Source organism: Triticum urartu, chromosome 4A (genome assembly GCF_056163025.1).
Source record: "Triticum urartu cultivar PI428250 chromosome 4A, HENAU_Tu73, whole genome shotgun sequence".
Lineage (NCBI taxonomy): Eukaryota > Viridiplantae > Streptophyta > Magnoliopsida > Poales > Poaceae > Triticum > Triticum urartu.
Genome location: NC_141876.1, coordinates 333,719,139 through 333,725,948, shown reverse-complemented (window position 1 = coordinate 333,725,948; position 6,810 = coordinate 333,719,139).

Below are 6,810 nucleotides of genomic sequence, written 5' to 3'. Positions count from 1 at the left end.
GATGTCCGTGTACCGCCGCCGCAGGCGGCACGCGGTCTTGTCGTGGTGGTGCTGGGAGCGCTAGAGCGTTTTCTTGCGACCGGGGAACCTCTTGGCAGCTTCTTTCTTCGTGCGTGGGCACACGGCGCGGTGGATCACACCGCGGGACTGCACGTCTTGGGGCAAGGACGCCATCTTGACGCGGAGGAGGCGGTGGCGCTTCGTGAGCTGCGCGTCTCATCGCGAGAGTACCATCTTGATGCGGAGGCAGCGGAGGCGCTCCGTGAGCTACATCGCCCGCGCTGGAGGTGGGCGAGGCAGCGAGAGGGATGGTGCAGGAGAGCCTCTAGCGGCGCTGACGAGCTTGGCGATGTGGTCCAACTAGTCCTCATAGAGGTCGTTGACCGGGCGGTAACGCATGAGCTCGCATGCCATGAGCAACGCAGCCTGCGCATCCGTGGGTGCGCGGCGAGCGTGAGACGAAAAGCCAGCTGGAGTCAGCGATGGTGTGGCGGCGCGGCCGTCCCGCCGCACGGAGGGGTGAAATGAGGACGCTTGCTGCTTGTTTGCTGTCGGGCCGGTAGCAGCATGGCAACAGGAGATGGAGAACGATGGGGAGGCCTGCCAACAGGGGTTGTCTGAGCGACACGGGTGGCGAGGGCGGCCCGGCGCTCAAAGCGGGCTCGGGGCGCGTCCGACATGGATGTGGTGGAGCGGTGGAACGCAGATCAACGGAAGGAAAGCTTCAGCGCACCCCTACCTGGCGCGCCAAATGTTGGATTTCGGGTTCCAGCAAAACCCTTGAGGTTCGAACACTGGGGTGCGCACGAAGATCTCTCCTCCCTCTAACTCACGCCCTCACCGCGATCTCAAGGCTCAGCGCGTCGAACCCGTAGAACAAGGGACACAAGATTTATACTAGTTCGGGCCACCGATGTGGTGTAATACCCTACTCTAGTGTGCTGTGGTGCATTGCCTCTTGGGCTGAGGATGAACAGTTACAAGGGAAGAACAGCCTCCTGAGGAGAGGTGCACTTTTTCTTGGTGAGTTTGTGTGTGGCCTTGGTTGAGTGGATCTGGTCCTAGATGAGATCTCTCCCTACGATGGTGGCTAGTCCTATATATAGAGGCCCGGGTCCTCTTCCCAAATATTAGGCAGGAAGGAATCCCACAACGACCAATTTGAAGGGGGACAGCTAGTACAAGCTATCCTAACAAAAGATGGTCTTCGCCTGCCAAAGGCTCTGGTGATGACGCCATCCTGGGATTGAGGAGCCACGCCGTGGGCCGTAGGCAGGCAAGTCTGGGGACCCCCGTTCCCAGGACGCCGACACTTGGAGCGTCTGTTGCATTTAGTTTTCACTTTTCTTTTATGCACCATGCTGGTATGAGATAGTCCTTGGTTGATTTATAGAATTCTCATTGCACTTCACTTATATATTTTGAGTATGGCTTTATAGAATGCTTCATGTGCTTCACTTATATCATTTGAAGTTTGGATTGCGTGTTTCCCTGCACATAGAAAACCGCCATTTGTAGAATGCTCTTTTGCTTCACTTATATTTGTTAGAGCGTGGGCATATCTTTTGTAGAAATAATTAAACTCTCTTTCTTCACTTATATCTATTTAGAGAGATGACAGTAATTGGTCATTCACATGGTTAGTCATAAAATCCTACATAAAACTTGTATATCACGGAATATGATATGTTTGATTCCTTGCAATAGTTTTGTGATATAAATATGGTGATATTAGAGTCATGCTAGTGGGTAGTTGTGGATTGTAGAAATACTTGTGTTGAAGTTTGTGATTCTTGTAGCATGCACATAAGGTGAACCGTTATGTGATGAAGTCGGAGTATGATTTATTTATTGATTGTCTTCCTTATGAGTGGCGGTCGGGGACGGGCGATGGTCTTTTCCTACCAATCTATCCCCCTAGGAGCATGCGCATAGTACTTTGTTTCGATAGCTAATAAACTTTTCCAATAAGTATGTGAGTTCTTTATGACTAATGTTGAGTCCATTGATTATATGCACTCTCACCCTTCCATCATTGCTAGCCTCTTTGTTACCGTGCATTTCCCTTTCTCACCTCGAGAGTTGGTGCAAACTTCGCCGGTGCATCCAAAACTCGTGATACGATACACCTTATCACACATAAGCCTCCTTTTATGTTCCTCAAAATAGCCACCATAACTACCTATCATGGCATTTCCATAGCCATTCCGAGGTATATTGCCATGCAACTTCCATCATCATCATATACATGACTTGAGCATTCATTGCCATATTGCTTTGCATGATCGTAAGATAGCTAGCATCATGTTATCATGGCTTGTCCGTTTTGTGATGTCATTGCTATGCTAGATCATTGCACATCCAGGTACACCACCGGAGGAATTCATATAGAGTCATATTTTGTTCTAGTATTGAGTTGTAATATTGACTTGTAAGTAAATAAAAGTGTGATGATCATTTTTATTAGAGCATTGTCTCATGTGAGGAAAGGATGATGGAAGCTATGAGTCCCTCGCAAGTTGGGATGAGTCTCCGGACTTTACAAAAAAAATAAAAGAGGCCAAAGAAGCCCATAAAAAATTAAAAGAGGCCAAAGAAGCCCACCAAAAAAACAAAACAAATGAGAGAAAAAGAGAGAAGGGGCAATGTTAATATCCTTTTACCAAACTTGTGCTTCAGAGTAGCACCATGTTCTTCATATAGAGAGTCTCTTGAGTTATCACTTTCATATACTAGTGGGAATTTTCATTATAGAACGTGGCTTGTATATTCCGATGATGGGCTTCCTCAAATGCCCAAGGTCTTCATGAGCAAGCAAGTTGGATGCACACCCACTTAGTTTCAAGTTTGAGCTTTCATACACTTATAGATCTTAGTGCATCCGTTGCATGGCAATCCCTACTCCTCACATTGACATCAATTGATGGGCATCTCCATAGCCCTTTGATTAGCCACGTCGATGTGAGACTTTCTCCTTTTTGTCTTCTCCACACAACCTCCACCATCATATTCTATTCCACCCATAGTTCTATGTCCATGGCTCACGCTCATGTATTGCGTGAAAGTTGAAAAGGTTTGGGAACATCAAAAGTATGAAACAATTGCTTGGCTTGTCATCAGGGTTGTGCATGATTTGAATATTTTGTGTGGTGAAGATGGAGCATAGCTAGACCATATGATTTTGAAGGGATAACTTTCTTTGGACAGGTTATTTTGAAAAGACATGATTTCTTTATTAGTATGCTTGAAATATTATTGTCTTAATGTCAAATGATAGACTATTGCTTTAAATCACTCGTGTCTTAATATTCATGCCATGATTAGATTACATGATCAAGATTATGTTAGGTAGCATTCCACATCAAAAATTATCTTTTTTATCATTTACCTACTCGAGGACGAGCAGGAATCAAGCTTGGGGATGCTGATACGTCTCCATCTTATCTGTAATTTTTTATTGTTCCATGCTAATATTCTACAACTTTCATATACTTTTGGCAACTTTTTATACTATTTTTGGGAATAAGATATTGATCCAGTGCCCAGTGCCAGTTCCTGTTTGTTGCATGTTTTTTGTTTCGCAGAAAATCCATATCAAATGGAGTCCAAGCGGGATAAAAACTGACGGAAATTTTTTGGGAATATATGTGAATTTTGGGAAGTGAAATCAACGTGAGGCGATGCTCGAGGGGCCCACGAGGTAGGGGACGCGCCCCTGACCGTCGTGGACACCCCGTATGGCGGTTGTTGCCCTTCTTTCATCGCAAGAACGCTAATATCCGGATAAAATCGTGTTCAAATTTCAATCCAATCGGAGTTATGGATCTCTGGGAATATAAGAAATGGTGAAAGGCCAGATCTGGGAGCGCGGAAACAGAGAGAGACAGAGAGACAGATCCAGAGGGGAAACCCTTCTCCCATCTAGGGAGAAGGTCAAGGAAGAAGAAGAAGAAGAAGGGGGTGTAACATCCCAAATTTTCAATTTGGAATGTTATACACTAGATCATCATTGCATATCATATTTCATTGCATTTTGGTTGATCCTAGAAATTCTACGCAACTCAAGGACCCTCAGAGAGAGTTGGGGATTTCGTTATTTTCATATTGGAGTTTTCTCAAATTTTGAAAATAGGATCGTTTGATTTTATTTATTTCATCTTCAGTTATTTCTGTTATGAAAATTATGAGAGAGGGAATAAAATGACTTCCCAAAATAAAGAAATATTGAAGGTTTAATAAAAAAATCAAATAAGATTTTATTTTCATTTTATTTGCTATTTTATTTGAATTTAGGAAAAATTGCACGTTTTCAAAATTGCATTTAGAGCCAAAAAAATGTTCATCCTGTTCTAAATATTTTATTTAGACGGAGAAAATTTGTTTTGGCATTTTTAGAATTTTATTTATTTTTCTAGAATTTTTTTAGTAGCAGCAAAATTGTTTTAAAAAAGAGAGAGAGACCCCGCGCACGACTGGGCCAAGGGCCCAGCTGAGCGGGCCGGCCCAGCCAGCCGCCATCGCCTCTCGCCGGGTCGGGACAGAGTCCCGACCAGCGCCGCCGCCGCTCGAGTTCGAGGAGGACTCCGCCTCCCGAGGCCGACCCCTCCACCAAGTCGCCTCTCCCCGCCCCTTTATAACCGCCCCCCTGCAGCCCACACCGCCGCCGCCACCGCACGCCCCCAGCGCCGCCGCCGCCTGCCGTCGCCCCGCGTCGTTTGCCGCCACTGCACGCCGCCCGGAGCCGCCGCCTCGCGCCACCCGTGGCCCTGCCAGAGTCTCGCCGGAGCGCCGCCGCCGAGGTAGTCGCCGCCCGGTTTTTGAGAAAAAGCTGATTCGGTTTTTTTAAAATAGATCAGTTTTTCTCCAGTTTATTTATTTAGCGAGCGTTCGCTCGTCCGTTCATTTTAATGAACGCATTTTTCGTTTAGTTCCTGTTAACGAACGTTCATTCGTTAACCTGTTCGTCGTTTTTCTTTTTCTTGGATTAAATCCTTGATTTTTCTGATCGTGATTTCTGATCCGACGTTCATTTTAGTTTAACTTTTCACCCGTTTGTCGGAATCAGGCGATTCAAGCGCCTAGAGTTTCGTCTTGAAACCCTCTTTCCGTTTAACCAACCCAAACAAGTTTTTGCCTCAGTAAAATTTGCCCTAGTTTCAGATTAGTAAACAAAGCTTATTTCTTTTGTCATTTGTCTTTCGTTGCTTCGTTCGATTTGATTCTTTTGCCACCCAGAGTTCTTAAGTTGAACTTTCTGGTTAGATCTCTTATTCGAGTTTTACCTATGCATTAGATGAGTACTTATTGTATGCTTGTTTGTTTGCGATAGAGTACCCGGAGTGCGCCGCTTGCTACTTCGAATCGCTAGGTTTCACGGATCATCGGCAAGGCAAGTAACACTTTGATCATACTTCCTATTACCCAGTTTTATTGCATTAGATCAATCCCCACACATTGCATGATTAGGATCTATTTAAATTGTGGGTTTGGGAAGTAGTTGAGGTAGTACCTATTACCTGTTATTATCAAACCTTTGGAGTTACTTTTACGTTTGCTTGTTATGCCATGCTATGCTAGTAGACGTGGATTGGGAGAGTGTATCCATGACAGATGTGAGATTGTTAAATAAATGGTTTATCTAAGGTGGCAACTTAAATACACATCTGGGTGGATTGAGGCACCTGGGTATTCCAGCGATTGCCTGTTTTTCTTTTGGACCGCCACCCAGGCTCAAAGGGATCATGAGATTATTCATATTAGAAACTTCCGTGTGCAGCCACAATCTACTATGGGCTCTAGCATAGTTGACTAAGTCGTGCGAACTCTTATAGTGGTAGACTAGCAGATGTAGGGGATGTAGGTTGGTACGGTCTACCCGTTCGTAAGGTGCTAGCACTTCTGAAAGATTATGTCTCGGTCATCCGTTTCTCAAACACCATGTAGTGCGAGAAATCCAACAGAGGAGATCGAGTCTTGTGGGTAAAAGTGCGCAAACCTCTGCAGAGTGTATGAACTAATCATGGTTAGCCATGTCCCCGGTTATGGACATCTTGAGTATCTAGTACCTGGATTATCATGTGAATCTCATCATGTTACTCTAAAAATTAATTTTGTTGGGTTTTGTTTAATGATGATGCTTAATTGGGATTGAGAATGCTGTCAACCATTCTCAAAGTTTAACAACCACCATGATAGTTAAATAAAATTTATTCCTTTGCAGTAGGGAAAAATTGGCATTACGCAAAACTGTAACCATAGATCTTTCCACCAGCCAAATATGCATATAGAATAGCCTTATTCTTTTATCATTTCTCTATGTGTTACATTGCCAGCATATTCCATGTGCTGACCCGTTTCGGGCTGCAACGTTAATGTTGCAGACTTTTCAGACGACGATTAAGGTGCTTTTAGGTCGTGGTTCTATACTCAGTGATGCCATTGGAGTTGATGGACTCACTTATCTTCCAAGCCTTCCGCTGTTATCGTTATTAGATGGCCTTAAGCCATATTTATTGTAATAAGTTCTCTTTTGAGACTCTCGATGTAATAAGTGTGTGATTGCTACTCTGTTATAAATCCTTCAAGTACTGTGTGGTGTCAGCATTACTGATCCAGGGATGACACCTGAGCATAGAGATTGGACCGTTTGAGGCCTGGTCGCTACAGGGGGGGCTCTTGCCCCCTCTCTCCCGGTGGCGCCGGAACGCCGCCGGGCCATCATCGCGACAACGATCTACACCAACAACTTCACCGTCGTCATCACGAACTCTTCCCCCCTCTATGCAGCGGTGTAACCCCTCTTTTACCCGC